The sequence below is a fragment of the Protopterus annectens genome, chromosome 11.part0, assembly GCF_019279795.1.
Source record: "Protopterus annectens isolate FY-2018-M chromosome 11.part0, PAN1.0, whole genome shotgun sequence".
In the NCBI taxonomy this organism is placed as follows: domain Eukaryota; kingdom Metazoa; phylum Chordata; order Ceratodontiformes; family Protopteridae; genus Protopterus; species Protopterus annectens.
The window spans coordinates 529,044,342-529,069,101 of record NC_056745.1 but is presented as its reverse complement, the minus strand read 5'-3'; the positions used below and the strand labels follow the sequence as shown (position 1 = coordinate 529,069,101).

At 41.5% G+C, this 24,760-nt stretch overlaps 1 protein-coding gene across 3 annotated transcripts in view; it reads left to right on the top strand.

Annotated features, from left to right (window-relative positions):
- The window catches only part of TBK1 (TANK binding kinase 1), a 3,544,425-nt gene that overhangs the window by 1,860,209 nt on the left and 1,659,456 nt on the right, over window positions 1-24,760 (top strand). The gene's annotated exons all lie outside the window — the stretch shown is intronic.

The window sequence follows — 24,760 nt, the reverse complement described above, 5'->3', positions numbered from 1 at the left end:
AACCTCTTGTGTTTGTCAACAATGCCCGAGTGGGGTATTGTGTCAAATTCCTTGGCCAGGTCAAGGTGTGCAGTGTGAATGATTTTGCCTTCCTCCATTGCTTTGGTGACCTTCTCAAAAGTCCACCAGGTTGAGTAGGCATGCTCTGCCCTTGACAAAACCAGACTGGGTTGGGTCCAGTGTCTGAAAGTTTACTAGACTAGTGAGACTTATGGGTCTGCAGTTTCCAGTGTCTGTAGGTGGCCCACCTTTGTGCAGAGGGCTGACTGTTGCCTTTCTCCATTCATTTACTCCCACATGGACTATGACTGTGTCATATTGGTAATTGTGGTCCCATGTTCTGAGTGCATGTGTAATGTGCTGGATTCTAGCAACTGACCATAACTTTCTCCTTGCTCAGCCTGGTGAGAGGGACATCAGTTTGTCTCATGATGGAGTCTCCAATAACTAGAATGTTGGTTTGTGTGGTGGCTTGCCTTTTGGGCTTAGAGGTAGAGGCTCCATGAGCTGTAGATCTGTGTGTTGATCTGGATGTTGTTTTGAAAGAGCGCATTTGGGGCTGCTGAGGGTATTTGTTATGTGTACTTCGTCGAGGTGGTCTTTGTGGCTAAGGAAGGTTATACATGTAAGTGCCTCAGCATATGTTGGTTCATACGTCTGCTTTGAATTGTGTGTGATGGGTGCAGAATGTGTACTCCTGACAATGTTGTTGACATTAGGAGTACTTTTATGTGAGAGCTTTGCCTCCAGTGACATTGTGTAAACACATCTCTCACATACCATATCAGTTTGTTTGAGAATTAACTGGTTGTCAGTAAACACGAGGCAATTTTTACATTGCCTCAGGATGCCCATATCCACCAAGCCAGTAACGGAGACAGTAGGAAGGTTCATATCCATGGCAACAGACACTTTTTTATTTATTAGACAGTCTGAGTGAGAATATCTATCACTGTCAGGAGTATCTGGTTTGCAACTATGTGGGCAGTGCTGGTCACTGCAGACTAGTTGTTGTATGTGCAACTAGGTATTAGAGAAATTTCAAATGTGCTTTTACAGGAAAAATGTCACTTAAGGTGTCTGAGTCTGTACAGAGCACTGCCAAACACTTGAGGGGAAACTAGTACATAGACCCTGAAAATTATGGATGAAGTATTTAGGCAGGTATTCTGAACTTAGAAACAAATCAAGCAGTACTTACTGAAAACATAGAATTAGCTTGTCAAGAATGATGAAAAGAGGGGATTTGCACGAATGGGTACTGCCTAGCTACTACTAATGCTAGTCTCACCACTGCTTCACTTTGTTTGGGATACAATGATCCTTTGCTTCTTCTCTCACCAGAAGCAAAATGTTAGCACCAATCCCAAGAAGGGAAGCAGGGTGATCCCCAGTCTTGTCCCAGATGATGGAAGGGTCTGTAGGTTTGTAGCCTTTTTCTGCTAGATGCCTTGAAAAGGAAGAATCAATTAACTCTGCTCCTTCTCTCACCGGGACCAGAATATCAGCATAGATTCCAAGCTGTCACATATAAAGCATTTATTAGGCTTTCTGGAGATCAGCAGTCTCCAAGAAATAATGTCCCTGTACTCCTTCTGTCACCAGGAGAAGACCGAAGCACCAATCCCAAGATGACTACTGAGAGGCAGAATGTGGGCTCTCCAATAACTGGTGGTCTTGCAATAGATGTTTAAAGGTAAGATGAAAAAAATGGTTAATCCTAAACACTGCAGTGTGCATTAAAGAGTTTGATATGAAAGTGGGTAACTTAAGTTGTAGCTGTCTAAGTGGAGGACCAATATTTTTTAAAGAGCAAGATAGATTGACAGGGGTGGGCACTTTTTTTCTGGTACTATGGAATTTAATGGGACAGCCAATAAATTTAAATAGTTGAAGGGGAGTGATTTCACAAAATGATAAATTTGTGCTTACGAAAGACAAACTTGTAAATTGTAAAGACACTTCAAATTCTCCAAAAACACCAAAGCTGTACAAACCAATTGCCCAAAGTACAACCACTATCCAAACGAGTTCAAAAGAAACAGTTTTATTAAGCTCCAGCAATGCTTTTCGTTGTTTTTAAAAAAAACACTTCTTCAGATAAGTCATTTTAAAAAACGCCGGGGTTTAAATTCCCCACTTTCCTGTCACATGGTTACAGACAGCAACATCAGTGGATATCCATATGTCACCTGACAAATAAAACCCCACCTCTCCTTTCTTTTATATCACAAAGCTCTATGAATGTTTGATTATTTTGGGTAGTTTTGTGTATGCAATCGGTGATCCTTGATGTTTACAAACATTCATAGAGCTTTGTTACTCCATCCTCTATCTACCCTAGCCTCTCCTCCATCATAGTTAACTATTCCCCTGTTAGGACTCTAAGCAGCTCAGACCAAGAATTATTACACATCTACAAACCCAAAACCAAAATAGTATGTCTTCTATAACTATAACCCATTTACATCCTGGAACCAACTCACCTTGGAAATAGTCTCTTCACCATAGCAAGAGTTTCAAATTAGCCATAAGAAAATACCTCAAAAAATGGTCTTGCTACTGTAGCCATCCACCCTGAAACTATTATCATTTCACCACCTCACTCTTAATGTATCTCTAACCTTGTACTCCTACCTATTCCCTCCTTCCACTACTCCCCTTCTTCCCTCTGTAACCATACTTGATTCATTCAGCTCCAAATTAACCTACTTTAACTAGTCTGTCTAAAAGGTCACCTCTACTACAGTTCCCTTATATCTTCAACTAGCTATTTGAATATTCCTTCTTTTCTAAACTCCAAAACAACTTGGTACTACTCATTTTAAGGGATATGTAACTGGTTTCAAAATCTTTTCCTGACTGTTAATTGATTTTGTACATAGCAGTTTAAATTATATTGTAACAAGTCTCATATTCTTCTGCTGATTGTGAATACTTTGTTTCTAAAGTTGTATTCCCTGAGAAGTTTTTCTCCGTGGTTCTCTGCTGAAAATGAGCCAAAAGCTCAGACAGACTAATCCGGTTAACAAATGTAAAATAAATAAATAAATAAATAAATAAGTTTAAATACATGGTATGGGTTTCCTAGGTCATAGAGGGGAACCTGTAGCTTGCAAGGAAGTGGCATTGGATTTTGCCTATGGTGATTTGAATTTGGAGAAGCTCAAGTGCATTGTTCTGTTTGACCAGCCTTGAGGTATATTTACTTGTAATGTAAATTGAGACACCTCCACCTTTATTCCTTGTCTGTGTAGTAGCTGGTCTAAATGTGTAGAAGGCATTATAACCTGGCACTATCGGTGTGCTCTCCACAGCTTTAAACCATGTCTCAGTGGCTGCACAGGCATCAGCATTCTCTAGGGTGAAGAGAGCTTCAAGGCTGTGGAGTTTTTTTGCTTTGACTCCTAGCATTGTGCAGTGATACCTTTTGATTTTCTTGGTTTTGATTTTCTATGTCGGAAGTAGTTTTAGTTGAGCATTGCCTAAAAAAAGATACTGTGGGGAGGACATTGTTGTATATAATATTCAAAAGCCTAGAGACTTGAGAGGAGAGGTGTAGTCCATCCCTGGCAAAGCAGTGTGGTCTGTTGACCATCTCCTTCCATGCTGACAAATAATACACCCCCTTAGAATGACACCAGAAACTAAGCTAATTATTAAAGTCAGTCATCTGTTGTTGATGTTGTGGCATCATCCTTTGAGAAGGTAAAATGCTGCTGAATGCTAGGTTCATACCAGCCTTGGAGACATATTCTGCGGGTTCCATGATGTGTCTCTTTTCTTATAGTTTATGGAGGTATGTCTCAGGTTGTTTACACCCTCATAGAGTATGACTGAGCCATACTGACACTTGTGGTTCAGTGGCCTGAGTGCATATGTGATGTGGCAGATCCTGGCCCCTGATAATCAGCTGCCCGTGACTTTCTCCTTAACCTGGTGAGAGGGACATCAGTGTGCCTCACAATGCAGTCTCCAGTGACCTGTATGTTGGATCGTGTGGTGACTTGCGTTATGGGCTTAAAAGCAGAGGTTCCATGAGGTGTATCTGTAAGTGTTGATGTGTGTGTTGTTTTGAAAGAGTGCATTTGGGGTTGCTGCGAGTATTTGTTATATGTCTTTAGGGTTTATGCAGGTTACATTTAAGTGCCTCAGCATATGTGGGTCTATGTGTTTGCTTTGAATTGTGTGTGATGGGTGCAACATGTGTACTACTGACAACTTGATTGACATTAGGAGTGCTTTTCTGTGAGAGCTTTGCCTCCAGTGATATTTTATAAATACATCTCTCACATACCACATCAGTTTGTTTGAGAATTAACTAGTTGTCAGTAAATAAACTATTTCTACATTGCCTCAGGATGCCCATATCCACCAAGCTGGTAATTGAGACAGTGGGAAAATTCATATCCGTGGCAACAGACCCTTTTTTATTGATTAGACAGTTGGAGTGAGCGTAAAAGGTAATGTCAGAATTATCCAGTTTGCACCTCTGGGGGCAGTGCTTGTCACTGCACACTAGTTGCCCTGTGTGCAACTAGCTATTGCTGAAACTTCACTGGTGCTTTTACAGGAAAAATGTCAACTCAAGATATCTGCATTTATATAGGGCATTACCAAACAGTTGTGGGAAAACTACTAAGTAGACCCTGGTGATTTATGAATGAAGTATTTTGGCAGATATTCTGAAGATGTTCATCGTGCATACAGCTGCAGTCATAACAGATGGGTTTTCCTGCCGTCAGGCGGGTTCTCGGTCGGCCGAATTCCAAAGTCTAGGTCCGGCGTCGGTTGTCGTCGCTTCTTCCCTGACGTCAGTGCGACAGGGGTATAAAAGAACCAGCCGACGCCATTTTCTTCAGTCTTTCTTGCCGCGCAGTGCCCGAAGCAGAAGCAGTTCGCAAGTGCCGGTTGGCCAGCTCCTGAGATTACGAATATTTTTCAACCGAAGACTTCTTGAAAGCTAAGTACCCCGTTGGGGAAACTTTTCTTGCCTCAGACCGATGTCAGACAAAGTTAATAATTGCATTTCATGTGGGAAGCAAATACCGCATAAGGATTTCCATTCCCTCTGTATACCTTGCTTAGGCCCAGACCACGACATCTCGGCCTGTCGTTTTTGTGCTACATTCAACAGACGCACTATTAAGCGTCAGACGGAGTTCGCCCAACACTATTTTGGCAAAAAGTTTAATTACAACATGTCATCGGATACTCCGACTCCAATTTTGAGTAAACGACGTAAAGATAAGGACCGACATACGAGGTCCGTGACTTCTACCAACACCACGCTAAAGCCGACTACATGTGCTGTTCTCAGCGAGGTGCTACGCAGCCCCTGACTACCAATGACACTTTATTAGCGGTGTCTTCTGTGCCCGAGGTCGCAGGCTCTTCGGCCCACACCCCAACTACAGATACCGAAGCCACTCTTGGCGGGGAAACTCAGAGTTCAGACAGGCCTGCCACCTCTCAAGGTGTCTTCAGGCTTTCTTCTTCTTTTTCCATTAAGGCTTACACTAAATCTAAAGCAGCCATGCATTCTAAAAGACAAGCTCCACAGGGCCCTTCTCAAGGCCCCATGCCTAAAACGCAGATGCTCAAAATGGCTGAGGATTTGATTTCTCTTATCAGGGGTTCTCAATCCCCCTGGGACAAAAGGCCCAGAGTGGAGGAAGAATACCCTTCCTCGGACCAGGCCTCCATTACTTCAGAACATTCTGAGGACCAGGAACATTCTTACTCCCCTTTCGAAGATTCTGATGCGGAGGAGTCCATTCCCTCTGTCCCCCCCCCCCTGAGGATTACTCTTTTGGGGAAACCTTGCATACCTTGAGGGAACACTTCCAATGGAAAGGCCAAGAGTACTCAGACTCCAAGAAAAGGCTCAGGGATTTCCTCTTGCTCCCTCAGCACAGGCCTCTGGCTATACCTCCTGTCTTTGACATACTAGATGATGTGTATTCAGAGACCAGCCTTAACCCAGATTCGTTACCTCCAGCTCCAGTCAAGCCTGACAGGTATTACCGGGTTCCTGATTCACACCAATTCCTATACAAAAGCCATACGGCTGACCCAGAAGCTATTTCACAGGGTCCCAAGGGAATTAAGGCCTCCACTGCCAAAAATCCATTACCTTCAGAGAGAGATTCCAGACCTTTAGAAAGGTGGGGGAAAAAGGTATACACCTCGGCCACCTTAACCATGAGGGCATTAAACTGTCAGTTCCATATGTTAAAGTATCAACAGTTTTTGTTATCTCAGTTGAAAAGCAAAATGTCACAACCTGAACAACCAGACTTGAAGGAGTTGCAGGATTTGTTGCGTAGTGCAGAGCAAGTGGGTAAACATACCTTGCAATGTGGTTTTTATGCTTTAGAGGCCTCTTGTAGAGCTGCTGTTACAGGATCAGTCATACGTAGACATGCTTGGCTCAAAGAGCAAACCTTACCAGATCATGTCAAAGCTAAATTACTAGATGCACCTCTTCAAAAAGATGTATTGTTTAGTGTTAAAGCTGAGGAGGTATTAAAGAAAATGGAGGAAAAGGCAAAATCAATGCAAACAGTGAAAGATTTCCTACAGGTACAACCGCCACGTTTCAGTAGAAATTGACCTTCAAAAAATTGGTCCTTTCCAGCCACGGACAGACCTCAAAGAGATAGATACAGGCGCCCGAGAGGTAGAGGGCAATCTCAAGGATCATTTAGAGGCAGACAATGGCAAACACCTACACCAAGAAGGGGGTGAGGATAGTTCACAGCCATTCAGAAAGCAGACCCAATGACTTTCCCCTTTGCATGCCAAGCAGGGCTCAAATGGCAGCACCTTTAGGCGGAAAACTGGCAGTATTTTCGAAAAATTGGCATATTGTCACAAAAGACAAATGGATCCTGGACATTATAGACAGAGGCTACAGATTCCACTTTCACACCTTTCCAAAAATGAGAGGCATGCCAAACCTGCCACACAATCAAAGGGCAGAGGCACAAAAACAAATTTCAGATCTCATGGACATGAAAGCTATTCAAGAGGTACCTGCACAAGAACAGGGTCAAGGTTTTTATTCCAGACTATTCCTGGTACCAAGGAAGGGCAAAGATTGGAGACCTATTTTGGACCTATTCATCCTAAACACATATTTACTCGTACCAAAGTTCAAGATGCTCACATTACAGCAGCTTCTTCCCATGCTGGGCAAGGAGTCTTGGCTGGTAACATTGGACCTCAAGGAGGCATACCTGCATGTCCCAATCAGACAAGATTGCAGAAGATACCTCAGATTTCTTGCAGGTTCATCCCATTATCAATTCTCTGCATTGCCCTTTGGCTTATCTACTGCACCCAGAGTGTTCACGAAATGCCTGGCATCAGTAATTGCCTTCTGCAGACTTTAAGGGATACAAATATACCCATATCTGGACGACTGCCTGATCCAAGCGGACAGCAAACACACTCTTCTGAAACACCTGGCGTTTGTAATAATGTTGTTAAAATCCCTGGGATATATAGTCAACAAAAAGAAGTCAAGACTAATACCCTCTCAAACAATAATTTTCCTGGGTGCCAGCTTGGATACAAACACCCAGATGGCCTACCTCACGCCAGAGAAACAAGGGCAATTAACTCAATACTTCAGAAAACTGGCAACCTTCACCAGGCTGACTGCAAGGAAAATCCTGCAGGCTCTGGGATTCATGGCATCTTGCATCCTGCTAATCCCATGTGCAAAGCTGCATATGAGGAAACTTCAGTGGTACCTAAAACACTTATGGTCTCAACACAGCCACAGTTTGGAAACAATCATACCACTGATTCCATGTCTTCAAAAGAAATTTCTGTGGTGGGCTCAAGCATGCCAAAGAAACATAGGTCTCCCATTCTGCAAGCCTCAAGCAAATCAAGTCATCACAACAGACGCCTCGGACTATGCCTGGGGGGCGCACATGACAGATCGGTGCATTCAGGACAAATGGTCACAAAAAGAAAAGCACCTACACATCAATCAAAAGGAAATGCTAGCAGTAATAAATGCTATTATGGCTTTCAAAGACCTACTGCATCCAGGACAGCTATTGATAAGAACAGACAACACCACAGTGATGTGGTACATAAACAAACAGGGAGGAACTCATTCATATCCCCTGTGCAGACTAGCCATGTCCCTTTGGAACACGGCTCTGGAATTGCAAATCCAACTTCAAGCACAATTCCTGCCAGGGAAGGAAAACACACTGGCAGACAACCTGAGCAGAAATATGACAGATCCACACAAATGGAAGTTGCATCCTCAAGTTTTTACAATGATAATTCAAGCATGGGGAAGGCCAGACATAGATCTCTTTGCCACACACAGAAATTACCAATTGACAAAATTCTGCTCAAGGGCCTTTCATCCACAGGCCTGGAAAGTGGACGCACTCTCTTTCAGTTGGACAACAATGACGGTTTATGCCTTTCCACCTCTTCCACTGCTGGCCAAAGTTCTATTAAAAGCCAGAGCAGACAGACCAAAGATGATTCTCATTGCTCCAGACTGGCCAAGACAACACTGGTACCCACTCCTGAGGAGCCTGACGCATTCCCCACCATGGATCCTGCCTCTAATGCCTCTTCTACTGACTCAGCACAACTTCAAAACTCTTCACAGTCAGCTGAAAACACTCAATCTAGCCGCATGGAGGATTCCTTAAATTCACAGCAGACCCTACTCTCCAAGGAGGTGCAGGATGTCATTTTGGAGGCCAGAAGGCCTTCTACTAGAAAAGCCTACTCCACAAAATGGAAACGGTTTTGTGTCTGGAATCAGAAAAAGGGTCAGAATCCTGGAATACCGAATTTACCTCAAATAGTACAGTACCTAGCCGAGCTGCTAAGCAGTGGACTTTCATTTTCCTCCATCAAAATCCATGCCTCAGCCATTTCTGCAGAGTACAACACTGATCTTCCTTTATTCTCTCACCCTCTCTTAAGACAGTTCCTCAGAGGGGCTAAGAATATAAAACCCCCAAGGAAGCAACCAGCACCTGCTTGGGACCTCAATTTCATTCTAGAAAAATGAACCCTGCCTCCTTTTGAGCCAGCTGTTTCAACAGATCTGCAACATTTGTCATGGAAAACAGCCTTCCTTCTAGCTATCACCTCAGCACGCAGGGTTTCGGAACTACAAGCCCTCATGGCTGTGCAGCCTTTCATCATTTTCCATCAGGACAGAGTTTCCTTACGAACCAATCCTTCATTTATGCCAAAGGTAGTATCCAGGGTAGCCGTGAATCAGGCTATCCACTTACCTACTTTTTACCCTAATCCACAAAACAAAGGGGAGAGGCTACTACATTCCTTGGACATTCACAGACAGCTCCGTTATTATTTGGACAGGACAAAGCCTTTCAGAAAATCAGAGCAACTCTTTGTGTCCTATGCTACAGGTGCTCAAGGGAAGCCTATTTCCAAACAGACAATCTCAAAATGGATAGCCCACTGCATACGCTTTTGTTACTCTTTTCATGGTAAAACTGTACTTACAGGCATCAGATCTCACTCCACAAGGGCCACAGCTACCTCTGCAGCTTTCCTCAGGGGGGTTCATACCAAAGATATTTTGGAAGCAGCCACTTGGAGTTCTGTACATACTTTCTCCAAGCACCATCACCTACCATTATACTCCAAAACTAGAGTGGGCTTTGCCACTGCAGTCTTGCAGGGTATCCTGGCTCCACTTAGTGCCTACCACCCCTTTATTAGCTTTGGGATTCTACCCATCTGTTATGACTGCAGCTGTATGCACGATGAACATAGTACAGTTTTGTACCTACCATAAATGTAGATGTTCGAGTGCTAATACAGCTGCAGTCCAGGTTTCCCTCCCTCCTTCCCCTCTTGGGACAGGCCTTATGGCTAACACCTCCTCATACAACCTCATTGGGGTATTCTTTTATGGTGTATTTGCTTGCAACTACTGTTTTTTGATTATATTGCATTTGCTTTATTACATAAATTTATGTTTTGCCTTCCTTCCTTCTGGGGGCACCTGACATCTGGGGCAAGAAAAACTGAAGAAAATGGCGTTGTCTGGTTCTTTTATACCCCTGTCGCACTGACGTCAGGGAAGAAGCGACGACAACCGACGTCGGACCTAGACTTTGGAATTCGGCCGACCGAGGATCCGCCTGACGGCAGGAAAACCCATCTGTTATGACTGCAGCTGTATTAGCACTCGAACATCTACATTTATGGTAGGTACAAAACTGTACTTTAGAAGCAGTCAAGCAATACTTACTGAAAAGAAAGAATTAGCTTGTTACGAATGATGAAAAGAGGGAAGTCGCCTGAATGGCTACTGCCTGACTATTAACTAGTGCTAGTCTCACCATATCTTCAAGTTGTTGGGATACAATGCTCCTTTGTTTCTTCTCCCACCAGAAACACAACAGCAGCACCAATCCTAAGGTGAAGCAGTCCATAAGCTGTTTGTGATCCACAGTCTTGCCACAGATGATGCAAGGTTCTTTGGGCATATTGTAGCCTTTTTTTTCGATGCCTTGAATAGCAGCAGACCAGTCAGGAAGGTCAAACTCAGATACTCACTGCCCAGTCAGAAACTTGAATCAATGCACTCTGCTCCTTCTCACACCTGGAGCAAAATAAAAGCACAAATTTCAAACTGGCACCTATGAATCCTTTATTAGGTTTTCTGGTGATCAGCAGGCTTCAGAAAATGTCTCTGTGCTCCTTCTTGTAATTAGGAAGAAAACAGAAGCACTAATTGGTGGTCTTGGAGTAGATGGTTTTAAAGGCAAGTTGGAAAATAATGGGTTAATACCCTAAGAGCTGGAATATGCACTAAGCAGATTTGAAAGAGCGGGTAACTTTAAGCCTTAGCTATCACTAATTTTAAGGGAGCAAGATAGATTGGAAGGGGGTGGGCATTTTGTATTCAGGTACTATGGAATACAGTGAGATGGCCAATAAATTTAAATAGTTGAAAAGGAGCGATTTCACAAAATGATAATTTTGTGCTTACTCACAACAGACAATGAAAGGGAAGAGGGAAGGAAATATGTAGTCAAATTAATATAAGAGGCAGTCAGCTTACAAGATAGCTGTGTTTAAAAACACAAAACTACGTGGGTAGGAGGGTGGGGAAACTCACAAGAGAGACAGCTGTGGTCTTTTTCCTAGTTTAAACATGCAGTTAAAAGCAGAATACAAGTAGATCACAGTGTAGAGAAAATAAATCACAATATACAAAACAGGAGAAGGCAATAAAATAATACAAAATGCAAAAAAGCAAAGACAGACTAACTTTTCCCTCACAGCAAGTTGTGGCAGAGTCTGGGTGCGCTTTTCCAGGGCAACTTAGACCTTTGGATAGGAAACAATATTTAACCCGAGACTGCCCCATGTACTACTAATGGACTCAGGCAACTCCTAAATGCTTTATTCCATGCATGGGTCCCCACAAACTATATATGGTATAACCCCACTTTTTCTTATTAAGGGTAATATATAATTATCAGTCATGGGCCTAATAGGTAACAGTCATGGGGATGGGTAAGACCAGTCTATAACCTAATTGTATAGATTATTTCAAGCACAGAAAGGGAAACTGGCTAGGCTTAAAATGGCCAGCAAGAGCAGCTATCCTAGTGAGCTTTTAGAGAAAAATGGCAGTGATGCTGTAGATATGTTTTGTGATTGCTTTGTGAATAATTTAAGTTGTTTTGTATTGAAAGCACTGTAAACTTGAAATCATAGCTGAACTGTTCAACATGAAGTAGAGAGGTACTGGTTTATATGCTCAGAGGTGGGAAAATTTGACATAAATAGGAAAGATGATGGAAATGCAATGGTGGAGATGAAGACAAAGAATATCAATATAAAGTGATGGATGGAGTAGGTGGAAACCCAGATGAAGATTGCTGTGTCTTGGTTTAAATTGATAGCTTCAATAAAAAGTAAAATCTGGAAAGCAGATTAATACATACAACTTGTATAGTAAGTCAAAGTGCAGCGAGGAGATGAGTTTTGCTTACAGATGCTGTTGAGTCCATTGAAAAAGGAGAATCAGGATTTGAAGAATAAATATCCATCTTCAGTTGGCTTAGTTCAAGTGGACATTAATGAGGAATATCCATGTTTTTGAGGTACATGAAATGGAAGAAAGTGGACTGGGAGAGCTTTGTTTAAGACAAATTCATAAGTTGGACTGATTTTAAATGCTGTGCAGGTGATGAGTGAAAATTTAGAGTGAGTACAGAATGTATGTGCCTGATGGACTGGGTTTACCTGTATTTGATTACAAGGGAAAGTTGACTGGCCCAAAAAAAGAAAAATTCCATGGAGACCTGGGGAGAAAAGATTAAAAAAATAAGATTATACAAAATACAAGTGTAAGAATACCAAATTGAAATGTGTCAAAACTGTTGTATGATTTACAAAGAAGGAAATGACATCTAATATCACTGTATAATTAAAATTATCATTACAAAGCTAAGCAGAAAGTTGAGGTAATGTGAACAAGTAAACCTCTAAGAAAGAAGAATCTAAAAGTTAACATCTGTATCTAAATTTGTTATTGTAAAAATATAGTAGGCAATGAAATAAAATCAAGTCAAACAACTTAAGTGTAACTTTATGATATAGCAAAGAAAGATCAAATTTTGACTTTGCCTTGGCATCCTAGGAAAGTGCTTTAAGTTGGTGAGAAACAAGTGTATTTTGAGAATAATTATAGTTCAGTTACTAAATGACAAAGGGCACTATTTATAGTAGCTACGAGAAAATGTGAATTGAGAAATCTGCAATTTTGGATGATTAATTGGCTGTGCTTTGGATATGCTTTCCTCGTGGATTTAAAACCTTTACAGATTTGCAGGATGCATTTTAGGTTATTCATAGATGTGACACTAAAGTACCAGAAAAGCTATGATTAATTTCAAATGTTAAAAACAATAAGGCAAAGGCTCACGGAAAACTAAGGCAATAAAACATTCTGTTTTGAATAAAATGAAAAAAAGTTTAGAAGATTTGTTTAGAATGAGATTTTGGTACTCAGAGAGCACGTAAGATGGAGACCAAAAGCTGTTTGTATTACAACACAAGCTGAGTCAAATGAAGGTGAGCGTTCTGTACTTGCTTTTCAGCTGACTATTAATGTTATGTTTTTGTACTGTTAACCTACTGAATTCCTTGTAGATTAATGTGTTAATACATTAATGGGAAGACTGAAGTAGGGAATTATCCCTTATCATTGGGGAGGGAGCCATCCTTCATCTGAAGTGACCATTTCTTACAGTAAACTAGAAGGGGGGTTGTACCGTTTAAATGATTAGAATATTTATTTATAATTTAGATTTCACTACATTTTAGAATGCATGTGATGCATACGCTGAAAGCTTAGAATACTACTGCAGTGCAAAGCTGGGTAAGGTGACAGTGGCCACTATGTTTTAATTAAATATTAATGATTGTGTTGTTTGAATTGTTAAGTAAGTGATTTTTGTTGCAGGATAACATATTCAAAAACTGATATTAAAGTGAGACATTACTAACATATCTCTTGTGCAGGTTAGTAGTAAAAAAATCTTCCGTCATATAAGTTTGGTACAGATTTCTGCTTAGAAAAAATCAGAACTGTGACTTTTAACTAAGTATGAAGATTGGCTGGATGGAAAGAGCACAGCAATGTGCTGAGTTGATTGTGAACAGTATTACCTGAACCAAGGCTGAAGATGTAGCCAACCTATCGGTTGATAAATTTAGCTATATCCTTGCCCCTCTCTCCTCTCCATCTCTCCCTCAATATATGCCTGAAAATTTCTCACCTTCATCTGTAAGACCAAGTCATAAAAGTGCTATCAGAAGCTAAAAATACTACATTGATGGGTCCTGACAATATCCCTGGATGCATCTTAAATAGCATGAAGCATGATTTAGCCACACCCTAACAGCACAGTTTATTCTCAGCCTTCCTACAGGTTTTGTACCAAGAGAACGGAGAAGAGCTACAGCCATTCCCTTGCATAATGGAGGACCTGCCACAGACCCAGCAATTAAAGACCTATAAGTCTGACCACCTTCTTATGCAAAGCCATGGAACAAATTTATCATAGAACTTATCAGTCAGGACATAGGGAACCTCCAAACACTGGAGCTGTCTCAGTTTGGATTCATCAAGGGCAGGTCATGCTTACTCAATCTAGTGGATTTTTTTGAAATGGTCACCAAAGCAATGGATAAAGGTGAAATAGTGCACACCAGATATCTCAGCCTTTCCAAAGCTTTTGACACAATTCCCCACTCTGGCATAGTACAAAAGGTTAATATACTGGGAGTAAAGCCCTATGTCACCCACCAGATTGCCAACCGGCTCACATATAGGATGCAGGAAATCAAAATAAAGGTGGTTACCTTCAGAATGAGACCAATCACAAGTGGAGTCCACCAGGGATCTGTACTGGGACCTCTCTAATTTGGCATCTACTTTTCTGAAGTGAAAGTCAATACCAAAGGGATCTGGCTGAGTAAATTTGCAGATGATTGTAAGCAAGGACAGTCACTGAAGCCCCAAATGAATTAGCCATCTTGTAGGAAGGTTTGTCCCAAGTAAATAATGGATGCCATAAAATGCATTATTATGTCCTTTGGAAGCATAGCTGGCTTTAGGCACCAGCGAACCCAGTGGTCGCTGGGGGCCCCCAACCACAGCAAGTTATCTTACCTTGATATTTTGTAACATATCTGTCAAACCATCAAAAGCTTGTACAGCAATCTTATGCACTTAATAAACCAGCTGAGTAATAACTTGTATTAATATCTCTTTTAAAATTCAAAGATATCTCTTGTTATAGTAACAAAGTTTTATCAAGCAGCAGGCTTTACAATTCCTTTAAAAATTTTACCACTGATATAGTGTCCCTGGCTTAGTGGATAGTCACTCCACTAAAATAACAACATAGCCAGCTTTAGGTGCTTGGAATACCCGTGGCTGCAAGGGGGGCCCCTTAATCATCCTTGACTGTGTGGGGGCCCCACAAAAGCTGTTGCTGGTTTGGGAAAAATTAGGAGAAAAAATTTATTAATTTCCTGATTATGCTCTCACCTGAACATGTCTGTGATATGACTCCCTTAGAATAAAGGTGATATTGAACATAAGCAAGGTAAACACAGAGATCAGCAGCCCAGTAACCGATCTCACTGCAAACTTTGGAATTTAAGAAAAACTTCTGCTTCTGATCTTCAGGGATGGTTTTCTCTTTCAGGGAGTTTTATAAGCACTGGCAGAATACCAGATACTATAACTTTCAATTTCTTTGCAGAAGAATTCAGCGCAGTACCAATAATAGCAGCATAAAGGTTCAAAATCACGAACGCGTTTTACATATTACTCTAATTCAATTCAAATGCAATAGTATAACATCATATGCATCAACATACATTTTTTGGACAATAAGTATAAATTTCTGATGTCTGGATTTATTGGCTGTGTATAATCCTGAATGATTTACAAGCAAATCAAACTTTTTACAAAAAGTGCAAAATTATGAGAAAAAAATATTAAGGTCTGTGAAATCAGCGATAGTGACAGCTTTGTATTACTCCTCACTGAGGTAAAAGTGACTTACCCCTGCTGCTGTGTGATGACTGCTAAATGCCAGTCACTGATCTTGTATGCCAGTACCAGTGTGGCACAATGTATTGCCATTTGCTGAAATAAGTACAAAACTAGTATTGCTTTGGCGTGTGTGTGTGTGTGTGTGTGTGTGTGTGTGTGTGTGTGTGTGTGTGTGTGTGTGTGTGTGTGTGTGTGTGTGTGAGAAAGACATCAGTGATTTTTATCTGTGCACATACCCAAAATGTCACAACACATACATTATTCCTCTGCGTATCAGTAAAAAATGTAGCTAGCAAGTTATTATATTTCAGAAGCAATGCATAAAATATAACACACAACATTCAGACACTTAAATCTTCTAAGAGTCTGGGGGCCCCTTCCCCAGACTGTATAACTGGATACAGGGGCTCCCTTAATTATCCTTGGCTGTGTGGGGGTCCCACAAAAGCTGTTGCTGGTTGGGGAAAAATGAGGAGGAAAAAATGTATTTAATTTTTGATTCTGCTCTTTAACTTGAAAAGGGCTGTGATGTGACCCTGTTAGGATAAAGCTGATAATGGCCTCTACTTTCAGCTGCACCCATTCGCACTGCTCAGATGTGTGTGTGCAGAAAGGTGCTGTAAGTTTTGTGAAGGGGTGAGGTATGGTTATTACTTCTTTAATTTTCATCACAGTCAAATCTTAGAGATGTGCATATGTTGTTGTTATAGCTTGCATTTGGACTGAAGACAGTGTGGTCATTGTTTCTTTCACTTTTCTCACATACCTCAGAGGTGTACAAAGAAGCTTACTATAGTTTGTAAAGGAGCATTGTACTGTCTAGTTGCAACAAAGATGATTACATTACTGCAATCATTATTTTTTTTTTCATTTTCCTCACAAACACACATCGGGTAGATGTACAGGTGGCTGCCTTTGGGGTTAGGGGTGAGGAGGCATACTACGTATATGTATGTCAGCAGTCACTTGAAATACATGACTGTGGCAATTTGAACCTCTGCTTTCATTCCAGTATAACACACGAGGGATGCATAGGCAGTCTTTTTTGGGAAGGGGTTAGGAAGACAGGCAGTTCCCACACAGGACCTGTGTGTCCAGACAACAACTGGCTTATTAGTTTATTGTGCAATACTATTGTGTAATCTTTGACCATAAAGCCTTGGGTACAACTTATGTCTTCCTTGAAAGAAAAAAAAAAAAAATAAGACTGAACTTTTTTTTCTTACTCATGTGTTTTGTTTACATCACCATTGGATTAAAAGCCTGGGAAAATGATCTAAAATATATCCCAGAACATCTATAACCCTATGGCTTCTTGGGCCCTGGTGTATTTGAGCTATTTCCTAAATAGTTATTGCTGTGCTTACTTTGTTAGGAAAGGTGTATTGAAAGGGTGCAAGAAAAACTAAAGCTGAACAGCGACATAATTTCTTTCCTTAATCATAATTTCTGTTTAAGCCATCATTGGAATAAAAGTTTGTGTAAAAAGAAAAAAAAACTAAAATACACTTCAGAGGAAATGGAAAGTTACGGTTTCTTGAAAAAGCTGAAGAGTAAGACAAAATGTTAGATTAGGGAACCCAAGATGGGGGAAAACGGGAAGACTAGTGTGTGTGTGTGTGTGTGTGTGTGTGTGTGTGTGTGTGTGTGTGTGTGTGTGTGTGTTTCAGTGAGTGAGTGTTTCAGTGAGTGAATGAGTGTGTGTGTGTGTGTGTGTGTGTGTGTGTGAGAGAGTGTGTGTGTGTGTGGTAAATATGCCTGCTGTAATGTAATAGTAGTGTAGCTACAGGTCAGTCTGTGTTTACTACTCCTAAAGGTTTGCAGCATGAACTAGAAGGTTGCTTAGGAGTGGTGGCAGTGACAGGGTGATATGTAGACTGGAAGTGCCGAGGGGGCCCCCAACTTGACATCTTCTGGGGGCCCCAAAAATGCTAACACCGGCCCTGTTTGGAAGTTATCTACCCAAGGGAAATACCACACTGACAATGCACCATTAAGAGTTGACCCAGTTGTTTAGGATTTGGAAACTTATGTGGACAGCGACCTAACTTTTGACCAACACGTGTCTATTGTAAGAAAGTCCTTCTATATTACACTGCATATAAACAAAAGGATTGTGTCTAGATGTAGGGATGTCATTGTTTCCCTTTGCCTAGACTTCATTAGTCCAGTCATTGAATATAATGCCCTCTTTGGCATGTATCTGTCCAGAGATATGCAACAACTGGAATACCCACAGAGATACCATACTAAAAGGATACAAGGCCTAAGTAACATGTCCTATGTGGATTGACTCAAATCCATATCACTGAACTTGGTGTCCTATAGTCTGGTAAGAGTGCCCAACATACAAAGCATTCTCGAACCCAGTACTGATGTACACTAATCATATTTACCGCTGCTGCTGCTGTAGCCTTAGCTATATGGATTATATCCTGACAATGGTATAACAGCCACTCAGCCAACTTCGAAAACTTCAAGGCACCTTCCATGCACACAAAGAGCCTGAGCTGACTGAAAGATAAGTTTGGGCACTAAGCCCTTCAGAGCTTTACTGTTGCCTAATAGTACACTTCTGTAAGGCTTCCGAGGATCAGTAGTCAGCTTGGTGCTGTTTCTTTGTTGAGCAGATTAGCTCCCTTTGGGGAGTAACTTCCATTTTCTTTAATCTTCTTCTTATTCTTCTTTTGGCTTTTCCTGGTTAGGGGTCGCCGCAGCGGATCACCTGTCTGATCATGATTGGCAGTGGAGTTTTACGGTGTCGAATTGCCAGCCCGGTGCCTAAACTTCCACAGAAGGCATACACACGCACTCACACCTAGGGCCAATTTAGAGTGTCTAATCCACCTACAGCATGTCTTTGGGATGTGGGAGGAAGCCGGAGCACCTGGAGGAAACCCACGTGACCACAGGGAGGACATGCAGAGTCCGCACAGAAGGTACCCCAGCTGAGGATCAAACCGGAGAACCTATTGCTGTGAGGTGGCAACGCTAACCGCTGCACCACCATCTTCCATTTTCTTTAATATAGTTTGTGTTTTATCACTTTCCTCTTCAGGAAAGTTATTTTAAAGCTAGGAGTTTTGTGTTTTTACTAACTGTCATGAGACTGTTATGTACTTTTAAATGGGAAAGCTATTTTTTCCTGTCAGTTTAAAATCTGGGTAAAGTAACTGAAACCCACTTTTTCTGTTGACAAATTGTGTTTATTTTACCTTTTTGAATGTAGCAAAAAGTAGCTTTTAAAGATGTGCAGTTCTTACTGGCATTTACTACTCGTCTTCCCTGTGAAATAGGTACTATTTTTGGCTTGATCATGGAATAAACTTCTGGTCCTTGTTCCAACCACAAAAAGAAAAAGTTAAGCAAAGGCCTTTACCACAGTAGCAGGCTAGCCATTTGTCTCAGCCACAGGTGGGTGACCCTGCTGTGGCTGTTTGTTGTACCTCAGACCATTCATCTTATCTCCTCAGTGGGCAACGGAGAGCCTCTCTTGCTGGTCCTGAAAGAGGTAACAGGAAAGGCTTCCCTGTTGTGTAAGAAAACTGTGCCCATCCCTGGGGAAGCTAACGCTGCCATTAGCTGGCCCCAGTTTTCCTGTCAAAAAGAAACAGAAAACTAAGCATTTGTCTACTTCTCCTCAAATTTCCTTAGATAGGAGTAGTTTACTAGGTCTGTCTCTGGGTTTAATTCAGGCTATTGATCCTTCTTGTATAGTAGTCTGTGGTAAAAGAAAGAGGGATACCTCTTTTCCTGAAGAGATTCAAGATTCTGAATCTGAAGAGAAAGATGATGGGACAGATACAACATTTCCTCCTCAGATTTCTGATTCAGACTCAAAGGATCACTCAGTTTCTGATTTGCCTGCGGGGCGCTTATCTCTGAGACTATTACTAGAGTGTGCCAGTGTTTTCATTGGGAGAACACTGAGCTTTCTCAGACCCCTAAAAGAAACTGAGTTGTTACAGAATGAATTTCCAGAATGTACATCCATTCCTCCTTTCTTTCTGCTTTAGAGGATGGTGTGTTACTGTCTGCAACTTCCCTGATAGTCAGCCAGCTGCCACTAAAAAGGCAAATATGATGTATACATTTCCTCAGTTTTTTAATTTTTGCACATTATTCCCAAATCTGACCCAGCAGCTACAGCTTTAGTTGATCCCACTGTTGTTAAATACCTCCAGTCCTCCTCTTTCTGATAAGGATGAAAAAAATCTTGATAAGTATGGAAAACAAGTGTATATACTTCTGAAACTTTGATTTTCCGAATTCTGAATTGTCAGGCTAATATGTTAGTTTGTTCTTAATTCTGAAAGAATAAAATCAGTTTTAAATAATTTAGTTTCTCCGGTAGCGTTGTCGCCTCACAGTAAGACGTTGTCCTGTTCGATTCTCAGCTAGAGTGTCTTTTGTGTGGACACATGCATGAATGGGCCTACCTTCGTTGAAGGTTGTGCGTCAGGGCCGGCAACTTGGCACGTACAAATCTACTGCCAATCATTAGTGGACCGGGGTTCCGCTGTGGCGACCCCTAACCGGGAAAAGCCGAAAGACACAACAAGAGTTTCTCCTGTTGCACAGGTCACTACTCATTTTTTACAGTCTGTGTATGACTCTCTTGAAAGTTCTTCAAAGGCTATGACCACTGGTACTGTTTGGAGCAGGTATGACGATATTTAAAAAATGAGATTTTAAATTCTCTTTTAAACAGAGATTTATTTTTGGCCCCTCTGTTGCAGAGGTGATCAAAAAGTGTGATGAAAGAGGTAAGCTGTTCAGGGAATCTGTAGATTTTTTTGCCCTCCTTTTCCAAATTTTCTAAGGGATTTTTTAATTCCTCATCCAGTTTTGACAAAAAGATTATACAGTCTCAACAAAATACAGGTAAACAGACATTTAAGACGAAATAGCAAAGGGGTTCCTAAAAGAAGCCTCAAATCTCAGAAAACCAAAGACAGTCCAACAAGTCTGAATGACTTCTCAAGAGACTTTGTGACCCCTCCCACCCTGGCCCCTTCTTTTCTTCCAGAAAGTCTGACTCTCCATTTTTGTTTTTGCAACATATAATTTCAGACAAATGGGTTCTGAAAGTAATTTATCAAGGTTACAAATGGGAGTGGGAGGAAATTCCTCCTTTCCCGGGAGTCATTTCTCATCATCCAGAGCAGATTGCTTTGCTTTGTTACCACTGATTCCTCATCACATGCAGTAATAGAATCAGTTCCTCCTTCCCAGGTGGAGAATGTTTTTTATTCAAGGATGTCCTTAGTGCCAAAGAAGAAAATGCTTGGAGACCAGTTCTGGATGTTTCTTTCTTAAACCTGTTTGTCATAACGCCTAAGTTGAAAATGATGCCACTTCGCAATCTGTTGCATTTAATTCCTTTTTCAATTTAACTGGCAGTACTTGACTTAAAAGATGCTTGTCATCACATCCCTATTCATCTAGACATCAGACATTTCTTAAGGTTTTGTGTGCCTGGATTACACTATCAGTTTCATGCCTTACCTTTGGACTATTCAGTGAGCCAAGAGTGCTCACAAAGTGTCTAGCTCCAGTTATAGTTCATTGCAAACTTTAGGGTATCCCCAGTTTTACATATTTAGATGACATGCTTATCTTTGCAGAGTCTTTTTCAAAGTGTCAGAAGTCTCTCTTTTGAGGGTGCAATCTCTTACACAAGGTGAGATTCCAAGAGAACATTCATAAGTCTTTTTGACTTCTTCACAGAGGATTGTGTTCCTGGGATGCCAGCTAAACACTTCAGTTCAAAGAGCTTTTCTTCCATAGGAAAAATAGAGCTATATCTAGATCTATTTTTAAGGGTTTCCACTAAAAATTCTGTTACTGTGAGGGAATACCTCATGATTTTTGGGTCTCGTGACTTCTGTGATTCTCATGATACCCCTGGCAAGATTCCACATGAGGGAGATACAGCGGTATCAGACGTCTCTTTGGTCCCCACACCAACACCCTTTGTCTTTTCAAACCACAGTGCTGGAGTTTGTCAAAAGAGAAATTATTTGGTGGAGACAACAGATATCCTTAAATCCAAGTCTCTCCCTCTCCCTCCCTGTTACAAAGGAGTCAGTGGCCAGAGACACCTTGGACTTTGTTAGGGAGAAGTTTCAGCAGGGGTAAAATTGTAGAGCACATGGGACACCAAGGACAGACACAAACATATAAATATCAAAGCAGTGCTTGCCCTAATATCAAGGCATTCAACTCTCTGAATCATCTTTGGCCCCTGAGACCTCTTCAAATTGTTACAGACAGTAACACAGTCATGTTATACATCAACAAGCAGGGATGAACCAGGTCTTACACCCCCCCCCCCCTTTGCAGACTAGCCATGTTAGCTTAGGATATAGATTTCACAGTACAATATCACTCTACAGGTATCCAGCATTACATCAGAGCAAAATTATCTGGCAGACAAGCTGAGTAGGACCAAGGCAAGCCTACATGAGTAGAAACAAGATCAGAGGGTCTTCAAGATTTGATCCTTCTGTGGGGAGTTCCTCACACAGACCTCTTTGCCTCCTCTGTGAATAACCAACTGGCATGAAACTGCTCCAATCCAACCCATCATATAAACCTTCATGGCTTCACCCAACTAGTCCAGTCGCCAACCAGGATAAGTAAATAACTCCAGCAAGCACACCACTCTGGATTGGATACTAGTCAGTAAGAGCTCCCAGTCATATATAACAGGCTGCTTATCAGATAGCCTCAGTGATCACTCCCCAACATTCCTACTCAAAAAAATACCTATACCAAGCTAAACCTGTCATTTACCATCAAATACGTAAAAAACTAAACTTTAACCCACTCACATTCATCTCATCCCTCAAAGAATGTAACTGGCATCCCCTAAAGTACCTCAGTCTTAATGACACAGTTGAATTTTTTAATACTACCTTCTTGAGCATCCTTAATTACCATGCCCCCATTAGACTTTCCAAAATAAAAGCACAACCCTCCCCATGGCTACAGAAAACCACTAAGTCAGAAATGAAAAACAGGGATAAAGCCTGGGAGCACTGGCGCAAAACCAAAACCCCCTCAACTAGACAGAAATTCCTAGAACTACGCAATAGAGTTAAAAAGCTAATAAAACAGGACAAATTCCAATACTACCAGTCTGCCCTAGACTCCTCTCAACACAGCCCCAAACAATTCTGGTCCTCCATTAAACTCCATCCTCCACCCAGGTAAAGTCAGTACCCCTCCGTCTAACATCCCTCACTCCTCCAAAAATATTGCTACCTCATTCAACACACACTTCACACAAACCATACTATCACTAGCTAAACAACACAACCCCCTCCCCTCCAACCCACACCTTCAACTAGTAATCTCCCCACTGCCTTCTCTTTTTCTCCTGTATCTACCTCCAACATAAAAAAACTCTTAACTAAACTTAAGCCCACCAAATTAGCAACAGACAACCTCCCAAGTGAATACCTACAAATCGCAGCTGATGGGCTGGCATACCCAGTATCCATCTTGATTAACTGATCTCTGTCAGAAAGTTACATTCCCACACTGTGGAAAGTATCGCATATAATTCCCCTCAACAAAGGCGGCCCCTCCAAAGAACTAACCAATTACCACCCCATAGCTATTCTCTCTCCACTCTCCAAAATACTAGATAGATGCATACATTCTCAGGTCTCAAGACTACCTCTTTACGAACAACCTCCTTTCCAATACTCAGCATGGCTTCCGACCAAACCATAGCACCACCACTGCCTTACTCTCCTTTACTAACATTATCCTTCAGCATAAAAACAATGGCTATCTCTCCTCTGCTACTTTCTTAGACCTATCTAAAGCATTTGACATGGTCCCACACAAACAACTCATCTCTGTCCTCAATAACTTATCCTTCTCTCAATCAGTCACCAACTGGTTTCAGGGTTACCTGTCTGACCGCCAACAATCCGTTGTATGGCAGAATGACATATCTCCCCAACTACCATTCTCCATAGGGTTCCCCAAGGATCCATCCTTCGACCACTACTCTTCTCTGTTTTCACCAATAATCTAGCCTCTGCCACCAAACATGGCACACTCATACAATATGCAGATGACTCAACCATCATCTGCTCAGCCCAGTCCCTACCCAAACTGCAAAAAGTCAAACAGAAAGCCTTTTCCTCTGTTGAAACTTGGTTATCCTATGCCCAATTAATACTCAACCCAAACAAAACTAAACTACTCCTCTTCCAACCCACCAAACATACTCTAAACAACTCTCACTTTAACATCACAGCAAAAGACAACACCACTATATACCCAACTGAACACACCAAATTGCTAGGAGTGGAAATAGACAATAAACTAAAATTTGACATTCACATATCCATGACCATAAAAAAGTCCACAAAAAACTAGGAGCGTTATACAGAAATGAGCAACTTCTCACCAAAGCAGCAAATATTTCAATAGCAAATTCCCACCTTATCTCCACCCTACTTTATGCCTCTCCAATATATACCAACCTAAGGCAATGTGATCTAAACAAGCTAGAGACCTGCTACAACAAAATCACCAAATTCGCCACAGGGGCATCCTACCATAGTCACCACTGTCTCTCACTTTCTGGGCTGGGCTGGCTTGAACACCCTCACCTCCTTCAATGGTATCAACTATCACTTGCCCACAAACTAGTAAGCCAGCCATTAAATATCCCATCCCTCCAGAATCTACTCCAACCCTATCGCACCACCGGACCACTAAGATCCAGCAACAAAAATCACTTGCAGATCACTGAAGCCAATAACTCTGCTGGTGAAGCACTATTCGCTTGCGCCATAGCAAATGATGGAACTCCCTCCCACCCACAATTACTTCCATAACATCATGCACCCACTTCAAAACTTTACTAAAAGCGCACCTAAAAACATGCTGGCTATGCCATTGCACTCCCACTCTAATATTACCCATCCCATCCAACCACTACTTTTCTTTCCACCCAACTAACTACCTTGATTATAACAAGCTCAGATGCTCATAAGCCTAGTACTTATTATACAGCAGGAACTTCTTATTGTTGCAAGGGCATAGCCAGCATGTTTTTAGGTGTGCTTTTAGTAAAGTTTTGAAGTGGGTGCATGATGGTACGGATGTAATTGTGGG